General features: G+C 38.3%; 1 pseudogene; it reads left to right on the top strand.

The window, feature by feature from the left end:
- The first annotated feature begins 13397 nt into the window (after window positions 1-13397).
- LOC120611517 (uncharacterized) lies at window positions 13398-13516 on the top strand (annotated as a pseudogene).
- The last annotated feature ends 10264 nt before the right edge of the window (window positions 13517-23780 follow it).

The following is a 23780-nucleotide window of genomic DNA, read 5'->3' as shown; positions in this document are numbered from 1 at the left end:
TGCCTTAGTATGGAGAGGCAGTATGGCATGGTAATTAAGAACACTGACTCTAGAGTAGATTGCTTGGGTTTGCGTCCCATTTCTGCTAACTTACTATACGACAGTCTCTGTGCTTTAATTTCTCATTTGTGAAACGGGCATGATAATAATGGTCCCTACCTCATTGGGTAGTTAGGACGATTAAATCTGTTGCTCTACACAAAGCACTTAAACAAGACTTGGCACAAAGAAAGTACTATAATTTTTCCAATACCACTCCCAAATTCATTCCTCCTCAGGCATTCCTTGGCCAAGTTCGAGACAAAACTTAAATCCTATCCTTGATCCTTCTTTTTTTCCCCCTCACCCTACAAATTCCTTCCATCAATAAGCCCTAGGGCGACCTCCAAAGTACTTCTCAAATCCCAGCAGAGTTTTCTTGTCTCCTACCTGGACAACTGTAACAGCCTCCTAGCAGCTCTAAACTCATCCACCCCTGTGCCTCCTAATACAAACTCTACTGCAGCCCGTGAAACTTCTCAAAGCAAGCACTAATTAGCTCTCTTGCCTGCTGTGAACCCTTTGGCATCCACCACGTCAGGCTCCAGCCTTCTCCTCCCTAGCCTGTTAGCTACATTATCACCTGTGCCTGGATACACATATGTTCTCTCAACACTCTTGAGGCTGTGCCCAATCTTCCCATCTAGAAAGCTCTTCCTGGGAGCTCAGCTTGACCAACTTGCAGCACAATGTTTTTAAATTCTCATATTTGGCAGAATTTGATGATCGTTCATCAGAGAGGAATAGGAACTTGCGCAAGTACCTACCTACAAGGGGTTTTCCTCCTTTAACAAACTTTTCTTGATCTGTATACCAAGCCCTGTCCTTAGACATTTAGAAAGTGTAGATGATTTTGCCTGGAGTTGCCTTCCCTAAAGGTGACCCTGACTGTGAAAGACCTTGTAACTCAAAACTGGCAAGATCTAGACTAGAGATTGCCATGAGCATCTCAATGAGTATCTATGGGCACCTTACCAATCCCACCCCTTTCCAGCCCCTGTCCTTCCCCCATCTGGCCTGGTCCTCGAGGTCAGCACACAGACAGACTGGCCAGCCCACTGTAAGTACTGCTGCCAGTTGGGGTGATTTATAAAGCTTCAGCTGTTACACTTTCATAATAGCCTTGCCCCCGAAGCCTCAGCCATGCCTTCCGTTTTGAAGAAGCAGTGTATGGTTCTGTACCAAGCCAAGCTGGTGATCATAAGGAGCAGTGGCCTCTCCATGCAACTCTTTGCCCAGGCTAATAGAACCCCAGGGTTCCCAGAGAGCCCTGTAGTGTCTTCCTCCAAGCTGTGCCCTCCAGGAGACACAGAACGACTCTACAGTGCCACCTAGAGGCCGCCAGCACCAGCCTGCAGAGAAAGTTTTTGTCTCTGAATATGGGCTTGGGGAGTTCGCTGAGCAGTGGATGGTGGTTTAGAGGTTTGGAAGTGTGCTGGGCTGAGCTATATTTAGAGAAGGTCACTTCTGAGTGTACATTCAATCCCCTTGGAACCTGTCTCTTGCAGCTGCCTCCTCACTCTCAGTGCACACAATTATGGCTATTGTGACACGGAAAGTCCTGAAGAAACCCAAAAGTCACTTCTAAACCTCTAATCTTGACTAAATCATAGAAACAGGAGAGCAAGTCCTGCAACACACCCACATGCAAGAGTTGCTCAGTAGATGTTATAAAGATAGCATTCCCAACTAAAGGAGGTAGAGAACCTACCAGGGTGGTTGTTGAGACAATTAGCTAGCCATTTCAAAATAGGACATTTAAATCTCCATCTCATACTGTACATTCAAATAACATCCAGACGGATTGAAGAGTTTAATATCGCACTAGAAGAAAGTATTAGTAAATGTTTATATAGTGTTGGAGTGGAAGGATGTTCTAAATATAACACCAAACACAGACACTAAAAAAGGAAAAGACCAATACATTTAATGTTTAAAAACTTTTGTGCGTTAAAAAAATCATAGATAAAGTTAAAATCCAAAGTGACATACTTAGAAAAATGACATATGTGAAAGGTAGAGATTAATCTCCCTAATATATTAGGAGCTTTTACAAAAAAAAAAAAATATTAAAAAGACAACAACACGCCAGTGGAAATGTTGGAAAAATACATGAACAAGCAACTCATCAAAAGACCGATGACTGAGAAACATCAAGAAATGCCCAGCTCTAGTAGTAATCTTGAGCAAATCATAGAAACAGGAGAGCAAGTCTTGCAACACACCCACATACAAGAGTTGCTCAGTAGATGCTTTAAAGACAGCATTCCCAACTAAAAGAGGTAGAGAACCCACCAGGGTGGTTGTTGAGATAATTAGCTAAGATAATTAAAATGACACTTCAGATCGAAAGACATAATTAGGATAATTAAAATGACACAGATTACATTTTTAAAATATATATATTTTTTCAATTACAGTTGACATACAATATTGTATTAGTTTCAGGTATAAAACATAGTGATTAGACATTTATATAACTTATGAAGTGATTGCCCAGATAAATCAAGTAACCATCTGACACCATACATAGTTATTACATTATTATTGACTATATTTCTTATGGTATACTTAATACCACCATGACTATTTTGTAACTACCAACTTGTACTTCCTAATCCCTTCCCCCTTTTCATCCACATCCCCAATCTCCCTCCCATCTAGCAACTCTCAAAATGTTCTCTGTACCTATGGGTTTGTTTCTGTTTCATTTGTTTATTTTGTTCTGTAGATTCCACATGTAAGTGATATCATATGGCATTTGTCTTTCTCTGTCTGACTTACTCCACTCAGCACAATACCCTCTAGGTCCATCCATGTTGTTGCAGATGGCGAGATTTCATTCTTTAATTAATTTATTTATTTTATGGCTGAGTAATATTCCATTGTATATGTGTACCACCTGTTCTTTATCCAATCATCCATTGATGAACACCCAAGTTGCCTCCATATATTGGCTATTATAAATAATGCTGCAATGAACATATGGATGTACATATATATTCAAAGTATTTTGTTTTCTTTTCTTTTCAGATAAATACACAGAAGTGGAATTACTGGATCTTTCTTTGTCTCTTGTTACAGACTTTGTTTTAAAGTCTGTTTTGTCTGATATAAGTACTGCTATACTAGATTTTGGCAGGGGGTTGTTTCAATTTTCATGAAATATCTTTTTCCATCCCTTTACTTTAAGTCTGTGTGTGTCTTTTGATCTGAAGTGAGTCTTTTATAGGCAGCATATGTAAGGGTCTTGTTTTCTTATCCATTCAGCCAGCTTATCTTTTAATTGGAGCATTTAATACATTTACATTCAAAATAATTGTAGATAGATATGTAGTTATTGCCATTTTATTATTCATATGTTTGATCTTTTTTTCTTTTTTCTTCTTCTTAAAGAAGTCCCTCCAACATTTCCTATAATACCGGTTTGGTGGTGATGAACTCCTTTAGCTTTTCCTTGTCTGAGAAGCTCTTTTTCCCTGTCCTTTGATTCTAAATGATAGCTTCGCTGGGTAGAGTAGTCTTAGTTGTAGGTCCTTGCTTTTCATCATTTTGAAATGTTTCGTGCCGATCTTTTCTGGCCTCCAAAATTTCTGTTGAGAAATCATCTGACGGTATTATGGGAGCTCCCTTGTAGGAGCTCCCTTGCTTTTCTTGTGCTGCTTTTAAAATTCTTATAAGCTATGGACCCTGGGTGAAAAATAAATAAATAAATATAAATAAATAATAAAATTCTCTCTTTTCCTTTAAACGTTAGCATTTTTTAATGATGTGTCTTTGTGAGGGCCTCTTTGGATTCATCTTGTTTGGGACTTGCTGTGCTTCTGGGCTTGTGTATCTGTTTCCTTCACCAGGTTAGGAAAGCTTTCCATCATTATTTCTTGAAATAGGTTTTTAATGCCTTTCTCTCTCTCTCATCTCCCTCTGGTACCCATCAAGTGTTAGTACACTTGATGTTCTCTAAGAGGCCCCTTAAATTATCCTCAATTTTTTAAATTATTTTTTCTTGTTGATGTTCTGATTGGGTGTTTTCTGCTATCTTATTTTCTAAATCACTGATTCAGTCCTCTGCTTCATCTAATCTACTGTTGAGTCTTCCTAAGGTATTCTTAATTTCAGTTATTATAGTCTTAATTTCTTACTGGTTCTTTTTCATGTTTTCTATCTCTTTGTTAAAGTTCTCACTGAATTTATCTACTCTTCCCCTAAGTTCATTGAGCATCCTTATTACCAGTGTTTTGAACTCTGCATCTGGTAGATTGCTTGTCTCTGTTTTGTTTAGTTTATTTCCTGGAGTTTTGTTCTGTTCTTTCATTTGGGACATGTTTCTTTGTCTTCTCATTTTGGCTGCCTCCCATAGGGCTGCTATGTTTCTAGATCTTAGTAGAGTGGCCTTACATAGTAGGTGTTCTGTGGGGCTCAGTGGTGCAGACTCTCTTGTCACCTGAGCCAGGTGCTCCAGGTGTGTCCCCTGTATGGGTTGTGTATACTCTCCCATTGTAGTTGAGCTGTGGTTGCTGTTTCCACGTCTAGGGGAGGGATTGACTCTTGAGCTAATTGGTCGTGAGAACTGGCCAGTGACTACAGTGGAGCTCATGTGCAGGGGCTGACCCTATGGAGCAGGATTCACTTTAGTAGGTGCCTGCCCTGTCTACCCTTTGGATATGTTGTCCTTGGATGTGGCCCCAAGTGGTTCTCCAGCTCAGATTGAAGCCAGCTACCAGACATGCATGCAGGGCCCTCCTGGAAGGGAACCCTCCAGAGGCCAAGTTCAGCCCCAGCCTGTACCCTGCCTGAGGCCATTTAGTATGAGCTATGAAGCAATCCACAGATGGCCGCCACCGGTGCTAGCCTTGAAGGTGCCTTGATAGGCCAAGCCATGAACTGAGACTGGCTGCCACTAATGCTGAGCTTGGGGCTGCTCAACAAGAAGTAAGGGGCATACAAGGCCAGATACTACTTGTTTACATGTTGTGAAACTTTGAGAGATTTTAAAGAATTTCTGCAGCATGAGGCATAACAGGCCATTTGTATGGAAAAAAAATCCATTGGTAGTGGCTAGTGTGGGCCTGCAAGTTAGGTGGAGCAGGGTCTCAAGGAATCACCAGGCCGGGGTAATCTATGTTAGCCAGGTTGTTGAAGACTCAGATATGGTGCCTTCATCTGCATGTTGGGAGGGTAGAGGGCTCAACAAAGGAACAGTGGCTTCTGCCAGTACCTCTTTCTGTATAAAAATTGCCCCTCCAACTTTTGCCCTGAAGCCAGACAATTCAGTTCCTCGCAATATTTCCCTGGTGCCCTTTGAGCCAGTGTCCCAGCAATGGAGCTCGGAGAGAGTCTGTTAGTGGGTAAGTCCATGTGCAGGCCCTTTTAAGAGGAATGGCTGGGGATCCCACAGCCCTCTTCTCACTCATCCACAATCTCTGCTGGTTTTCACAACCTAAGATTGTGTGGCCTTCTCTTCCCGGCACTATAACCTTGGGCTGGGGAGTCTTCTGGTGTGAGACTGAGACCCCTCACTCCTTTGGGGGTCCTCCACAGCCAAGATATCTCTCTGGATTTTTCACCACCACATGTGGTGTGAAATAAGCCCTTTCCATGTCTCCGCCTCTCCTACCAGTCATGAGATGGCTTCTTCTGTATGGACTTTTGTTCGACTAGACTTCAGGTAATTCTCAATGATGGTTGTTCTGTAGTTTAGTTGTAATTTTGATGTGGGTGTGAAAGGAAGCAAGCACAGCATTTACCTACTCTGCCATCTTGATCTGAAAATTGAAATTACATTTTTTTAACTACCAAAGGAACAAAAATTTTAGAGTAGAACTAACTCATAGAGGAGATGCATAATATGGAGACCAGGCTGACTCACACATTACTGGGGGAGGGAGCATTGGCAAGGCCTTTCTGGAAGGCAATTTGGTGTCATAGATTAAAATACTTTACAAACCTTGTATATCCTTGTACCCGGCAGTTTCATTTTTAATAATTTATCCTAAGGACATAATACTGGATGTGCACAAAAATTTAACTGCCCAGGGATGTGGACAGTTAAAAAATAAGAGCATAAGAAAGAAACAGCCTAAATAGGTATATAACCATTTAAAATAATAAGAGAAATGTATTCTCATCGACTTGGAAAAATGTTCATGCTATATTATTAGGTGAGAAAAGCAGGTTAAATGGAAATAGTATGCATAATATAATCCCTTTTATAGAAATACAAATAATGTATGCAATACATGTTTAAAAAATAGATTGGGCTATACAAAAATATATTCACATTGATTGTCTCAATGTGGGGAAGAAGGAGTAAGGATTATATATGACTTTTTTCTTTTTCTTATTGATATTTCCTTTTCATTTCAGTATGGAAATATCCATACTAGTTCTTTTGTTGCATTTATTTCTTTTTTTACTTTCTTAGACTTTTTTTTTAATTACAAGATTAATATAGGCTTGTAAAAATTTCAAACCAGACAGAAGTATATGGAAGTTTCCCTCTCACCACTCTATTCTCCAGAAAGGACTGCTATGGACAGGTTGGTATATATTTTTCCAGACATTTGTATGCATATATAAACATATGTATGTATATTTTAATACAAATACAAGTTACACTGTGCTGTAACTTGCTTTGTTCACTAAACAATGTCATGGACATTGTTCCATGTCAATACATATGGATCTACCTTATGCTTAAAAAATATGCATGCCTTTCAATGGCTGCATTTTATTACTATGTACAGATAAACCCAAATCTTTTTTTTTTCCTGCTTACTCTACATGACTATTTATTACTTGTATGATGGAAATATAATAAAATGTTTTCTCGAAAAAATAGAAAAAAAGAAAGAGGAAGAAAGGAAGTAAGGGAGGGAGGGTGGAAGGTAGACAATTTTGTCTGCTCACTTTGCCTTTCATAAGATTATGGGATCTCTTCTACTTGGGAGACATCTTTGATTCTAGAGAGATGTTGGGCTTGATGAGGTCCAGAAGAAAGACCCACTTACTCCATGATTAAAGAAAAGAGTTCCAGGGACTTTGGGGTTTCTGGTGAGCTTGTCTAGTCTAGAGCTCCAGGCTTGGAGAGGAGGTTGATGTCAGAGCAGAAGTTCTAGCTGGAACTCCACTAACATTGATGGAAGAAAACAACAAAATTAGAAAAAAAGCAATCATAACAACAATTATAGCAGCAAAACAAATCACTTTGAATCTCTTGCCTAGAGGTAGGACAAAACCATCTTATAACTTCCCTCACCCACACCTAAACGGCCTGTCCTCTGGGTATGACCACTGGGAGCCTTCTGTAAGATGGCCCAGTTTTCTTGCCTTCTTCAGAGGAGGAAAAGGAGGCCCAGAGAAGGGAAAACCAGTGAGGAGTGGTGTCAGAGATAAGCCTACAACCCAGCAAATGTGACTGTGATTCACTGATACCTTCTCTTTCCTTCTTTTTTTCCGTTATTCTATTTACAAAGACTATTTTAAAAACAAAACTTACCTTTCCATCACAAACATATACATATTCATTATGTAAAATGTGGACAGCAAACATAAAGGCAAAAGTAAGAAAAATATATAATCCCACCACCTTTCTGCGGCAGGACGTTCCCAAGTCTCTCTGTAGCTCCTGTCCATTATCTGTTATTTTTCAGGTTTGAGTGCACTTCTTATTTCCAAGCATGCCTCTGTATGTACAGATGTATTTTTCTCTCTGTTCTCTTACATCTGTAGATTTAGGACAGACAGGAGCACACTGCAGTTTGTGCACCTCACCTTCTTTATGCCAGTGTTCGTCTTGTGTCCTTTCCACTGCAGACCCTGGGGCCAGATTTCATCTCTCAGGGACAGCATTCTTTGTTACTGAGAGGTTGATGTTTCAGCTTTGTCCCTAAGTATAACACTGAATCATTGGTCATTGCAGCTTTATCACTCAAGTCCTGCTTAGTGTTTGGTTCTATGACTATGAACTTTGGAAGAGAAAGTCCCCACCTGGACAGTTATAGCTATACCTGGATAGCTTTTTATTGCAGGACCTTCAAGGAAGATTGAGTTTCCTATCACTGTGAGTGTCCCTCTGAGATCTCCTGAAGTTGCATTGAGCGAAGGCAGAGGCCCCTTAGCTTATCTTATCTTTACTGAGGGAAAGCAAGGATGGATATGGCAAGAACACGTCAAGAATGGACCTTGGGAATTTGAGGAGACTAGGATTGTGGTGCAAGGCACTGCTCTAAGGCTATTACATACACTGAGTCATTTCTCACAGCCATCCTGTAAAGTGGTACATTTTACTGGTGGAGACAGCTAGTGGGAATGCACAAGGTCTAGCTCTAAAAGCTATGGGCTATGATTGGTGGAGGGAGTTGAGGCACAGAGGAAGAACAGCATTCATTCATTGATGCATTTATTCATGGAGCATTGAATACATGCCTACTATGTATCAGACACTATGCCAGTTGTTGGGGGATTGTATGGTTGGTTTGCATAGGCAGGGGGACACAAAAATTAGTGAGATACTGCTCCTGTCCTCTAGTAGTATGTAGACTGAGCAGGAACATATGCAATACAGCTGATTTTGAGGCAAGGTACAAAAGGCATGGAGCTGAATGGCCATGAGAATTCAGAGAAAGATGAGGCCACATCCTCCTGAGGGAATCAGAGGCCAGTGTGAAAAGCACAAGCTTTGAACTCAAGCAAGACCTCGATTCCAATTTGAGTTCAGCCCTAACCCACTCTGTGACCTTGATCAAGTGACTCAACCTCTTGTAGCCTCAGTTTCCTCAAGTGTGAAGCGTGAACACACTTGGAAGATCTATGAGGAAGATTAAATGAGCTGGTGGATGCAAAGGGTTCAGCCCAGTGCCTGACTCGTGAGCATTTTTGCAGTGGTTGTTGGTCTTCTTACCATCGTCATTCTTATTAATTTAATTAGGAGAAACTATGTCCCAGTTGCTATGGACAAGCCCATTTATGCTGTTGCCCCGGTGTACTTATTAATAGCTTCCCCTTCCACACTCAAAAGTATCCCAGTTTGGATGATAAATGGCATGTTGACTGTAATTACAACAAGCGGATTAGGTCTTGAACTGTCTCCAACATTTGTCACCCACCATTGCTGTCGTCTGTCTTTGCCCAGTCAGTGGCTGAAGCCATGTGCTCCCACGTGAGTCCTGGATTAAACGTGAGTAAGGACATCCCGAGTTGTGCCCTTAACTTGCAATGTGTCCATGGGCAGGTCCCTTCCTGTGCCATGCCTCCATCTTTTTATCTGTAAATGGTAGAAGTGGATTGGATAATCTCTGAAGGCCCTTCTGGCTCAGACCTTCTATACTTCAACATTCCTCCATGCCTAGGAAAATGACAGAGGCCCTCATGCATACCACAAGCATTTACTAGATACCTGCCATAGGAAGGCTCTTTGGGACACAGATGTGTCCACATCTGCAGGTATTGGTGGATGTCCAGGTGAGGCTTCCCTGTGACAGCTCTTGGGACCCCATCTCCCAGTACCTCCTAAGACAGCAACCTGTTCCTCTGACAGTGACTAAGAACAAGGAGTCTGGAATCAGATGCTCTATCACTGATGACTTCCCCACTCTGAACCTCTAGCTTCCTTATAAAGTTGTCATTATTGTCCAATCAAATATTGCTGGGCTTCCAGTGAGTGGCACTCCCCTCTCTCCAATTAGAGTTACTCAGATTCAGTGGGTGGCTCATAGCTATATAGCACACAGAACAGGCCCTGCTCAGAGTAAGCACTCTTAGCATTTGTTAAATAAAATATCTAAGTTGCTACATCAAGCAAATGCCACCACTAAATGTGCCTGAGGTTTGAGACACCAAGTTCTATAAAAAAATGAACAGTATTCTCTCTGTTTGCTTTCTGCCAAGTCAGAATTCCACACAAACATTTAATTTAAAACACTAGAAAGCATGTTGAAACAGTTGCAGATGACTCTTAGAAGCCTAAAGTGATGGCTTGGGGACAGGCTCTGTGACTGTGACGGCCCCACCCAGAAAATCAATAGTGCAACAGTTCATATTCTGCCATCACCTCTGTTATGGAGAAGTGCCAGGGCTGTGTGTCTGTCCCTGGAAGCACAGGTTGTTAGAAAAGCCCCACCCAACAAATCTGTGCCATGTTATACGTCACTCAGGTGGTCCCTGGGAACAGGCCGCCTTCCTGTTTTATAATAACATAGGCACTTTACATACATGGGAAAGATGCCAGACATAATTTCCAGTAAAAGTAAGAGCCCCTTTGGGAAAAGAAGGAGGCCCAGAAAGCTTATACTGTTGGCCCAAAGATTTCACTAAGGAAAAATGCCTTCAAAGGAAGCTGTCCATAGTAATTTTTTTAAGGAGATGTCAGTGAAATTGTAGAACATAAAGGGCAAAACAGAAATTCTTGTCTAAAGACAACTCAATCAAATCGGGGAAGTGTACAATGCCTCACTCTGGTTGAGTAGTTGCATTGCCTGCTTCTGCTGGCATGCCGCCCTTCCTGACTTTGCGCCCAGTGCCAGGCATTGCCACATTGTTGTCTTAGTTCATCTTTCTGGCAGCCTAGGGAGAAAGCAATGCAGTCCTGTGGAAAGGGAATCAGCTTTACCTGTGGGAGTGCTGGGTAGGGATTAGTGTCCCCATTGCAGATGTGGATTAGACCCTCCATCTGTTTGACCAGGTGGGTTCCTGGTGGAAGAGAAGATAGGACAGGAAAGGAAGGCCCCTACCCCAGATAATTTCATGGACAGAGAGATTTAAGGTAGAAATAAAGGCTGAATGCAACAAAGCTCTGGTTCTGAAAAACACCTTTTTTCAATTAAAAAAAATCAATTGGACATCATTGCAAATCCATGTGACAAGATATTACAGTGCTTCAGAACCAGAGAAGCACTCTGGGAGAGATTATACAGAAAAGAACACCCTTTGAGTACAAAATTGAGGCAGTTTTTATGCAAAAACATTCACTGAGACTTTCAGAGACTAATCACCTCTCTTTTACAAAATTATTTCCCTTCCATTATCTCATTCAATCATCACAGCAGCCAAGAAGGGACAAGGGCAGCTCTTACCACCTAAGCAACAACCAGAGAAGAGTGTGGCAGAGCTGGAATTGGAACCCAGAACATGGAGTTTTCTGCTTAATCCAGGAGTCTTCTTTGAGCCACTGCATTCAGATGTGAAATGAGAAACCCGTATTTGATTTCTAATGGGAAGCATTGGGATCACGGTACTGGGACTGCCTCTGAGTGGTAAGGAGGAAGAGGGCACATTGCCCCAGTGCAAGCCCCCCATCAATTGCCCCCACTACTGCAGGACAGACGCTGTGCTAGCACTTTACTAAAAGCAGAAGTGCATAACATTCTCATATCAACTCCAGGGGTAGGAAGACTGTTATTCTGCTCATTTCATGGATGTGAATGCAGAGGCACAGAGAGGTTCAGTATCTTGACCAAGGTCACACAGCTAGCAAGTCTGTGGTGATCTGAACCCAGCTAGTCTGATTCCAGAATCTCCTTTTTGTTCTATTGCCTGCTGGCTAGGCCTTTTTTTTCTGATGAATCCACAGAAAAAGAAGCCAACTGCTTCTATTTTCAATCCTGTTGTTTGAGATGGATTGTTATTCCCACTCGCCCATGGGTTGTTGGGAAACTGCTCCTTGAATCTGTCTAACTAACATACCTGGCCGGCTCTTCTTGAAAAGCACAGCATTCTTCCTGGTCTGCTGAATGTGCAAAGTTGACCTGTCCTCAGACTGAGTGAAGTTAAGAAGAGCTCTGAGCTTGTTGCAGACCAGCCCCCTCCTGCTTGGTCTGAGGTCGTCCTCCCAGACAGGACCCCTGCAGTGCGCTGCAGGACTAGGACCCCACAGGAAGAGAAAAACAGGTGGGGAGGGAAGAAGCCTCTTAAATGACTTTTATTGCTTGCAAAAGTAACGCTTGTGAAAGTAACATATACACATTCCAGACAAGTTGTAAAACCACAAGGGTAAAATATGAAATTAAAATCAGCCCTAACCCTCTCAATCAGTGTGAACTATTGTAAATGTTTTGGCAAAATAATATAACTATTCATAGATTTATGTTATATATAGTACTTGTATATATAGTACTGAGATTTTTACAAAATTGGGATTACATTCACTATCCAGTTTGGTTTTTGATTTTTAACTTAATATTTATTAAGAATTTTAAAATATTATTCAATAGTTTTCAAAAATGTGGATTAAAACAGCTCCATTATATAATGTGCCAAATTAATATAATTATTCCCATATTATTGGACATTTCGATTATTTTTCAATTTATCACCACTGTAATAGCACTGTATTGATGTCCGTGAACATACTAATAAATAATATTTAATGATCATTAAGTGCTAGGCATTTTGCTAAGATTATGACTCAAGGCCATTGTATAGGTGTGCTGAACAAAGGCTCCAGCCAGCTGGCAAAGTAGGTGCTTACATCAAGTCCACTCTCTGCTCTAAAGGCAAAGTACCTGGGTTCAGGATTGCATCCACTTGGGGCCAGGGACACCTTTTTCTTTGCACAGAGGCCCTGACCAGTTGCCAAGCCCTAGACTCCTGTCTACATAGTTTATCCGCATAGTAGAGGCACCTTTTTTGAATTTTCCCCAAGAACAGGTTAGCAGCCCTAAGGGAATTATCTCTTTGATATTCATAACAACTCTATGAGGAAGGCATTATTAAACCCATTTGCAGATGAGGAAAGTGAGGCATGCTAGTCTGATGACTTCCTTAGAATAAATGTCTAGAAGGAGAAGTGTTTGATATACATGGCCAAATGTCCTGCACAGACATGTGCATTTATATTCCATCAAGTATAGGAGACAGATGTTTCCCTTCCCATGTCACATTGTGAAGAAACACTCTTTGGAATATTTGCCAGACATATAGGTGAGAAATATCTCATTGTTTTCATTTCTTTCTTTGTAAATAAAGTTGAATTTTTTAATGTTTACTGTTGATTTATATTACTTCTTGTATCATTATTCTATTCAAGTCTTTTACCTGGGAAGTCAGTATTTTTCTTGTTAACTACTAATAATATTGTATGTTAACGGTAGTGTCCCTTAGTCTATAATGCTTGTTGCAAATATTTACTGCCAACTATATCTTTCAGGTTAAGTTCATTCCTGGATATTTTATATTGTGATGTGAATGAAAGTTTTTTTTCCTACTATGCTTTCAAACAAATTATTGCCAAATTATAAGCAACCTTTGGCTTTTTGTGGATGTAGTCTGTGCCCAGTCACTTTACAGAATTCTTTAATTGATGACAATAATCTTTCAATTTTCTAAACTCTTCGGAATTTCCTAGCATCAAAAATTGAAAGTACTATGGCCATGCCACCCTGAACACGCCCGATCTCATCTGATTTCAGAAGCTAACCAGAGTTGGGCCCAGTTAGTATTTGGATGGGAGACCACCTAGGAAGACCAGGTGCTGTAGGTGTAAAAAAAAAAACCTGAAAGTAAATAGAAATATATTTAACAAGAGATGTGCAAGGGTATTAAAGAAGGCCTAAATAAATTAAGAAATATATTGCATTTATAGTTTGGAAATCTCAACAATTTAAGATTGTCCATTCTCTTCCAAATTAATCTACAGATTCAATGCACTTTTAATAAAAACCCCAATACATGTTTTTCATGGTATTTGACAAGTGAATTCAAAACTTTAGATGAAAGAGCAAATGGCCAAGAAAAACTGAGGAATTTCTGAAGGAGAATGAGGTGAGGGGCAGGATCTTAGCAGATATCAAAGCTGTCTTCATAGATCATTAGGAAGGAAGGAGGAAGGGGACTATTAGCAACTGATTATATATATATTGAAAAAATGAAATTCGGTCCCTACTTCTCACCATACACAAAAATAAATTCTGCGTGACTTAAAGTCTTAAATGTGGATCTCCAGGCCCAGAAAGATGGAGTAAACACATTCCACTCTATTCCTCTCACTAATTACTATGGAAACCCTAGGACAAAATGCATAGTTATCAGAAGACACAGTGAGAAGAGGGGGAGGAATGAGGAAGGACCTCCGGACTCCAGGGGTGATTTAGCAGGGAGTTCTCAGGATGTTTGTTTTGCCTCACAGCTTAGGTGTAAGACAGCTCACATCCCAGAAAAGCAGGCAAAAAGAGTCCTACAGAAAGCATATTCCCTCTGGCCAGTCCTCTCTAGGATTTGGAAGAGGGCAGCAACGTAAGACAGAAACCTTTTTTATTTTATTTTATTTTATTTTATTTTATTATTTTATTTTATTTATTTTATTTTATTTTATTTTTTATTTTATTTTATTTTATTTATTTTGTTTTATTTTTATTTATTATTTTGTTTTTATTTTATTTTATTTATTGGTTTTATTTTACATTTGTTTCAGTGTATGTTGTGCATGCTGGTTAGACACAGCATGTATTTATAAAAACAATCCCCCTAATTTCCTTTCTCCTCTGGCTCTCCACCTAGCCATTACATTAATGCTACAATTGCAAAGCCGTGTGCTCCCTCATTCCTGTGACCATCTATCAACTACAATAATTTGTACTTCTTGTTACTTCACCTTCTCCCAGCCCCCAACCTCCCTCCCCTGGCTCAAACAGATTAGGACAGAAACCTTTTGACAAAACCTGCTCTACTCCAGGTGAATGCAACAACAACAACAAAAGCCATGGCCCCTCCACATCCAGTGTTGCAGACACTGGAAGATGAAGCCCTATTGACCATCCCACTATGAGAATAACAAGGTGCCCTCTCCCTTCCCAACAGGCCCCACTTCATGCAAAAATAAACTCCAAATGAATCATAAGTCTAAATGTAAAGCATAAAACTATACAACCTTTAGAAGAAAACATAGGAGAAAATCTTTTTGCCTTAAGATTCTTAGATATGACTCCAAAACCATAACTATTAAAAAATTGATGAGTTGGAGTTCAAAATTTTAAATGTTTGCTCTCTGAAGACACTGTTAAGAGAACAAAAAGACAAGCCACAGAATAGGAGAAAATATTTGTGAATCACAACTGACAAAAGACTTGTATTTAGAGTGTATAAAGAACTTCTAAATTCAGCACTTAAAAAATATAATTGGGCAAAGAGATTTAAACTGACACTTCACCAAAGAGGAAATACAGATGGCAAATAGGCACATGAAAAATGTTCACTAGTTCATTAGTCATTAGGAAAACACGAAGCAAAACCACAATGAGACAGCCATACACACTCACTAGAATGGCTAAAATAAACAAATGAAATGAAATGAAATGAAATGAAATGAAATGAAATGAAATGAAATGAAATGAAATGAAATGAAATGAAGTGAAATGAAATGAAATATTGTGATAACACTAAATGCTGAAGATGTGGAAAACTGGATCACTCATATATTGCTGGTGGGTATGTAAAATGGTACAGCCACTTTGGAAAACATTTTGGCAGTTTATTAGATTTGGCAGTTTCCTATTAAGTTAAACACACATGTACATATGACCCAGCAATCCCACTCATGTATATTTATCCCAGAGAAATGAAACCTTATGTCCACACATAACTGCACATGAATGTTCACACATAAATGCACATGAATGTTCACAGCAGTTTTATTTGTAATGGTTGGAAACAACTGAAATGTCACTCATACAATGGAATACTATTCAGCAATAAAAAGAAACAAACTATTGATAAACACACCAGCTTAAAGGGATTTCAAACAAATTATGCTGAACGAAAAAAAAATAATCTTAAAAGGTTACATATTGTGATCCCATTTATATAACATTCTTGAAATGACAAAACTATAGAGGTAGAGATCACAGCAATGGTTGCCAGGGATTAGGGGTGAGGGGAGGATAATTCAAGGAAGTATACTGATTGTGATGGTGGTTAAATAAATCTATACTTGGGGTCAAATTTCAGAGAACTCTACACCGAAATAAAAAAGCCTGCATGTAAAAAGTGTTGAAATCTAAATAAGGTCTGTAACTAGCATTTGGGGAAGCTGAGTGAAGAGTACAGGAACTCTCTATACTTTTTCTCCACTTTTTATGAGTCTAAAATTACTTTGAAGTAAAAACAATCAAACAAAATTACTTTGAAGTAAAAACAAACAAACAAACAAACAAAAAACCACACTAACGTGAAAGGCAAAGCTATAGATTTTTAGAAGGTAGTACAAGATCAGAATTTTATAGCCTTGGAGTAAGGAAAAAAAATTTTTAACACCTACAGCACCTGGTATTCCTAGGTGGTGTCCCATCCAAGTACTAACCAGGCCCAACCCTGCTTAGCTTCCAAGATCAGATGAGATCAGGCACGTTCAAAGGAAAGATTTCTTAAACAAGATACGAAAAAGTACAAACCATAAGGGAAAAGACAGAAAAATTTAAATGTGCTACGATAAACAACTTCTGTTCATTAAAATAACCCCATATGTTATCTCCTGAGACAACATATGGTATGATGCCTTTTTAATAAAGTTAATAAAACAAGCAAAACTAAAGCATATATTATTTAGGCATACATAAATATGTAATAAAAAATTTTAAAGGCAGTTAAATAAGAAACACAAAATTTTGAATTATGATTAACAATGAACAATATAACAAAATGGTGAAGGAACAGACCGCCTGGGTTCAAATTCTAACTTTATCACCAAATGCTGGCATGACCTTGGAAAGTAATTTAATCTCTCTGTGCTTCAGTGGACTTGTGTGTAAAATGTAGCTAACTCACAAGGTTATGGTAAGTCATAAATGAATTAATACATATAAAGTGCATAAAACAATACCTAGCATGCAGTGAGAGCCATATAAGTGTTAGCTACTGTTATTATTTTGAGAAAATGAATGGCAGAGGGATGTAATAAATGATAAGACACAATCACAGCAAAATACCCACAGTTTACTAGTTGCCTACGGCTGCCATAACAAAATACCACAGACTGTGTGGCTTCAACAGAAATTTTTTGTTTCACAGTCTAGGGGTCTGGAAGTCCAAGATCAAGGTTCAGTTTCTCCTGAGGCCTCTTCTCTTCTTGCAGATGACTGGCTTCTCACTGTGTCCTCGTATAGTCACCCCTCAGTCTTTGTGTGTCTGTGTCCTAATCTCCTCTTATAAGGACACCAGTCATATTGGTTTAGGGCCCCCTTCATGACCTCATTTTACCTTAATTACCTCTTTAAAAACCCTGTCTCCAAATATGGACACATCCTCAGTTCCTGTGGGTTAGGACTTTAACAGATGAATTTGGGGAGAAACACAATAGAGTACATAGCATACATCCACCAGAATGGCAATGTTTATCTCCAAGAGAAATCTGTGTATATGCGCACCTTGAGGCATATTCAAGTAGACGAATAATTAATAAGCACATGTTGGTTATAGCAAATGTTCACTACCAGTAGGAAGCATTAATAGATGTATAACATTGGGATCCTATTTAAGAGAGAATGAATGAAATATAGTTATATGCAATAATACATATGATTCTCAGGAAATCACTTTTGACAAAAAAAATCACAATAATACATACAGTGCAACACAAAATTCAAAAGAAAACAATACTGAGCAATATGTTGTTTAAAAATAAATATAGGTGTTAAATTTAAAGAAAAGCAAGGGAGTAATAAACAAACAAAAAATAGAATAGGAAACCATCAACAAAACAAAAAGACAACTGACTGAATGGAAGAAGATAGTCACTTATGATACATCTGATAAGAGGTTAATATCCAAAATATATAAAGAACTCATACAACTAAATGACAAAAAATAACAATCTAATTAAAAAATGAACAGAAGACCTGAACAGATATTTCTCCAAAGAGGAAATATAGATGGCCAATAAACATTTGAAGAGATGCTCAAGGTCACTAATCATCAGATAAATGCAAATTAAAACCACAATGAGATATCAGCTCACACCTGTCGGAATAGCTATCATCGATAAATCAAAAAACAAGTGTTGGCAAGGATGCAGAGAAAAGGGAACCCTCATATGCTGTCGGTGGGATTGCAAATTGGTAAAGCCACTGTAGAAAACAGTCTGGAGGTTTCTCAAAAAATTACAAATAGATATACCTTTTGACCCAGCAATTGCACTTCTGGACATTTATCCAAAGAAAACCAAAACAATAATTTGTAAAGATCTATGCACCCCTACGTTCATGGTGGCACAATTTACAATAGTCAAGATATGGAAGCAACCTAAATGCCCATCGACAGATGATTGGATAAAGAAGTTGTGGTTCATATATACAATGGAATATTACTCAGCCATTAAAAATGAAACCCTACCATTTGCAACGACATGGATGGACCTAGAGGTTATTATGCTGAGTGAAATAAGTCAGACAAAGATAAATACCATATGATTTCATTTATATGCAGAATCTAAGGAACAAAAAGAACAAATTAATCAAAAACAGACTCGCAAATATAGAGGACGATCTGGTGATGGCCAGAGGGAAGGGGAGTTAGGGAATAGGAGAATGGGGTGAAAAGTTAAAGAAGTACAAATTAGTAGTTGATAAATGGTCATGGGGATGGGGAGCATGGCATAGGGAACACAGTAAGCATTAATGTAATAGCTAGGTGGAAAACCAGAGGAGAGAAAGAGCAATTAGGGGGATTGTTTTACAAACCATATAGATGTCTAACCAATGTACTATGTGCTTGAAACTAAAAATAAAATTAAATTTATAAAAATAGAATAGTGGTTAGTCCTGAGAGAGAAAGGAAGGGATATATGTTTTAAAAATAAACTGAGTCTACAGCCATGCCACCCTGAACGTTGCAATCTCATCTGACCTCTGAAGCTAAGCAGGGTCGGGCCTGCTTAGTGCTTGAATAGGATTCCACCTAGGAATACCTGGTGCTGTAGGCAGAAAATAAACAAACAAATGAACAAACAAACTGAATGGTAGTTATGTGGGTGTTCATTGAATGACTATTCTTTTCTTCTACATATACTTTATGAATGTTTTCTATTTATTCATTATTTTCTTTTAAAAATATCTCTTAAAACTAAGCATTTGAAGAACAAGAGAAACAGAGCTGGAATTGAACCTGTAATCACATTTTTTTACAAACAAACAATAAAAGGATTCTACATACCCTCTCAACCAACATCCCTTGCTGTGCAGCCACTAAATGCCTCCTAAACACCTTCACCTCCTTGTATTTGTGTTCTTGCGTAGTCCCCTCTCCTTAAATGTGAGCGAGACATAATGACTCATTTCCAATAAATAGAATCCAACAAAAGTGATGGGATGCCACTTCCAAGATTAGGTACTAAAACCTTGTGGCTTCTGTCTTGCTAGCCCTCTTCTGCCCTCTCATTCTCTTGCTTCTCAAATGTAAGTCAGCTGCCATGTTTTGAGCTTCCCTATAGGGAGGTTTATGGAACTAAGAGCAGCTTCTGGTCTGCCGCCAACCAGTGAGGAGCTGAGGCTGTCAGTCCAATGGCCTGGAAGGAACGAAATCCTGCCTACAATCATGTAAGTGATCTGAGAAGCAGATACTCTGAGACAAACCTTGAGATGACTATAGCTTCAGCCAACACTTCACTGCAGTCTTGTGAGAGACCCTGAGCCAATGCACCCAGTCAAGCCAGCCTAGTTTCCAGACCTACACAAACTGTGAGATAATAAATGTTTGCTGTTTTAAACCTCTGAGTTTGGGAGTGATTTTTATGGAGCAATAGACACAAATATAAAGTCTGCTTCTAGGATTTATCTAAAGAAATCAGACATCGCTACTAAAATATATATATATATATATATATATATATATATATATATATACTGATCATATTTATAATGGTGAAAAAAAAACAAAAGTAACCTAAAAGCTCAAGAATAACAGAATGGTTAAATAAATTATGATACTTTATATAATGTAATATCAGGCAGCCATTAAAAATGACAATATACTACAGGCATTAACACAATAATAAGGGACTTACCAACAACAAACTATGTCTTTCCTTGAAAGACATAAACTACCAACATTCACTCAAAAAGAAATAAATGACCGGAAGTCCTACATCTATTAAACAAATGGAATAGAATTCTGAATTAAAAAATCTTCCCAGAAATTAAAGCCACATGAAATCATTTTCAACTTCTATCAAACATTTAAGGATTATAGAATATTAATTCCATAAAAACTCTTCCAGAAAATAGAAGATAAAGGGATACTTCTTAAATTACTGTATGATGCCAGCATTACCCTGACACCAAATCTAGACAAAATGGTATAAAAAAAAAAAACTAAACTAAAAACCAATATCCCTCATGAATATAATGTGAAAATCCCTAACAAAATATTAGCAAACTGATCAAGTAAATAGATAAAAACTAAGTGATATTTATTCTGGCAATGCAAAGTTGGTTCAACATTCAAAAGTAAACCAACGTAATCTATCATGTTAATAGTCTAAAGAAACAAAACTACATGATCACGCGTCTATTAGTAATAAAACTCTGAGCGAACCAAGAATAAAAGGAAACTTTCTCTTCTTAAAAAAGGACTTTTACAAAACAACAACAAGAACAAAACCAAAACACTCCTAACATCATAATTAATGATGAAAAACTGAAAACTTTCTTCTAAGATTGGGAGCAAAACAAGGATGCACACTCTCATCACTCCTATTAAACATCATACCCAAGGTCTTAGTCAATGCAATAACACAAAGAAAAGACATGGAAGCCTTCAGATTGGAATGGGAAAAATAATAATCTGTTCATATTCACAGGCAACAGGAATGTTTATGTAGAAAATCCCAAGGAATCTACAGAAAAGCTACAAGACCAGGATACAAGGCCAGTATGCAAATAGTCAATTGTATTTCTATATAATAGCAAAAATAAAATGATAGCAAAAGTACCAAATTTAAAAAGAACAAAGTTAGAGTAGCCACACTATTATATTTAAAGACTTACTATAAAGCTATGGTAATCAAGACAACATAGTATTAGTGAAAGAACTGATACATAAATCAATTGAACATAATAGAGTTCAGAAATAAATAGCCAACTGGTTTTTGACAAAGCAGTTGAATGGAGAAAGTATAATCTTTTTACGAAATGGTGCTGGAACAACTGACTGTCCACATGCAGAGTAACAAACTTGGATCCATATCTTATACCACTTACAAAAATTAACTCGAAATTGTTCATAGGCTTAAATGTAAAACCTGAAACTATAAAATTTTCTGGAAGTAAACACAAGAGACAATATTTGTGACCTTGGCTTATGCAAAGATTGTTTAAATAAGACAAAGTACAAATGATAATAGAAAAAGATGACGAAATTTATAAATTGGACTTTGTCAGAATACAAATCTTAAAATTGTGCTCTTCAAGAGATACTGTTAAGAAGATGCAAAGACAAGCCACAGACAGGGAGGAAATATTTGCGAAACACATATCAGATAAAGGACAGCGAATCAAAATCTATGAAGAACTCTCTAAGCTCATGTAGTAGGCCGAACAATGTCCCTCAAAGTTATCCAGATCCTAACCCCTGGAACTTATGAATGTTACTTTATATGGCAAAAAGGAACTTTGCAGAAGTGGCTAAATTAAGGACCTTGAGATGTAGAGATTATACTCAATTATCTGGATGGGCCCTAAATATAATCACAAGTGTCCTAATGAGAGGGAGGCCGAGGGAGATTTGACCACAGAAAAGGAGAAGGCAATGTGACCATCGAGGCAGAGATTGGAATGATGTGGCCGCAAGCCACAGAATACCAGCAGCCACCAGAAGAGGCAAGGAATGGATTCTCCCCTGGCGCCTCCAGAAGGAACTAACCCTGCTGACACATTGATTGACACCTTGACAGACACCTTATAAGACTCAGTTTGGACTCTGGCATCCAGAACTGTAAGATAATTTATTTCTGTTGTTTTGACTCATTAAGGGTGTGGTGATTTGTTACAGCAGTCCTGGGAAATTAATATATCACAGCAGTAAGCAGTCTGTTTAGAAAATAGGGAAAAGACTTGAACTGATGCTTCACCAAAGAAGAAATAAGAATGGCAAATAAGCACATGAAAAGATGTTCACCATCATTAGTCATTAGAGAAAAAGCAAATTAAAACAACAAGGAAATACCACTACATTTTTTATTTGAGTGGGTAAAGTTTTAAAAAGAAATGACAGTATAGAGTGACTAAGCTTCTCACACTTTGCTGGTGGCAATGCAAAATGGTACAGACACTTTGGACCACAGTTTGACAGTTTCTTATAAAGTTAAACACACCTTTACCATACAGCCTAGCAGTCCCTCTCTTAAACATTTACCTGAGAAATAAAGACATATCCATTAAAAAATCTATAAATGAATATTTATAATAGCTTTATTTGTGATCACTAAAAGCTGGAAGCAACACAAGTGTCTCTCGGCTAGTGAATGAATCCACAAATAATGAAATGCTATTCAGCAATAAAAATAATAAATTACTGATATACGACAACGTGGATGAATCTCAAAAAGCATTATTCTAAGTGAACTCGCTAGTCTACATACTATTTGATGCCATTTATATGACATTCTGAAAAAATTAATTAAAGCTGTTGGGACAGAAATCAAATCATTGGTTGCCAGGGATCTGATCTGGAGCTGTGAGGAGGCAATTTGACTATAAGGAACATGAGAGAACTATTTGGGATAATGGAAAATTTTATTCTCTTCTTATGGTGATATTTACATAACTGTATAAGTTTGTAAAAATCTGTAGAACTATACACCTAAAGAGGATCAATTTTACTTTAAGCAAATTATACCTCAAAAAACAAAAAAAAAGACATTTCAAATTGGTACAAATACTAAGATGAAAAAAATGACAATATAGATCAATGTTCATGGACATTGGAAATTGGCCCTGTATATGTTTAGTGAAAAAAAAAGTTTACATAAAAAGAAAAAAACAATGTGTGGGTTTATACACACACACACACACACACACACATATTAAAAAGATATTAATTGTGGTCATCCATGAGTATCAGGATCACTAAGTAATTCACTCCTTCCTCTATATATAGTCTTGGAAAGGACACTTTCCCTCTTTTGACTTTAATGTCTGCATTAGTGAAGCGACAGAACTGCACTAGCATATTTCTGTCTCAAGGCTTTTGTACTTGTTCTTCCTTGGGCCTGGAACATGGCTTGGCCCATAGTGTCATTCAGATTTGGCTCAAATTTCACCACCCGAGAAGGCCTCTCTATCTATCAAAACTGAAAAGGTCCCCTTCACTGTCGATCCCCTTACTATGCTTTATTTCTTCTTAATGGCAGTTATCACTGCCCAACATTGTCTTGCACTGTATTATGGTTTTTTCCCTTTTTTAAAAAGTTATTTATTTTAATTAGTTTCAAGTATACAGTACATTGGTTACACATCTATGTAGTTTGTAAAAGATCCCCCCAATTGCTCGCTCCCTCCCCTTACCCTCCACCTAGCCAATGTATTAATGCTAACTCACTCCCTATGCCGTGCTCCCCATTCCCGTGACCATCCACCAGCTACTAATTTGTACTTCTTTAGCCCTTCACTCCATTCTCCCAGCCCCTCAGCTCCCCTCCCCTCTGTCCATCACCAAATTGTCCACTGTATTTGTGAGTCTGTTTTTGATTAGTTTGTTCTTTTTATTCCTTAGAATCTTCATATAAGTGAAATCATATAGCGTTTATCTTCCTCTGTCTG

The sequence above is a fragment of the Pteropus medius genome, unplaced genomic scaffold, assembly GCF_902729225.1.
Source record: "Pteropus medius unplaced genomic scaffold, Ma_sr-lr_union100, whole genome shotgun sequence".
In the NCBI taxonomy this organism is placed as follows: Eukaryota; Metazoa; Chordata; class Mammalia; order Chiroptera; family Pteropodidae; genus Pteropus; species Pteropus medius.
This window is presented reverse-complemented; position numbering and strand designations above follow the sequence as displayed.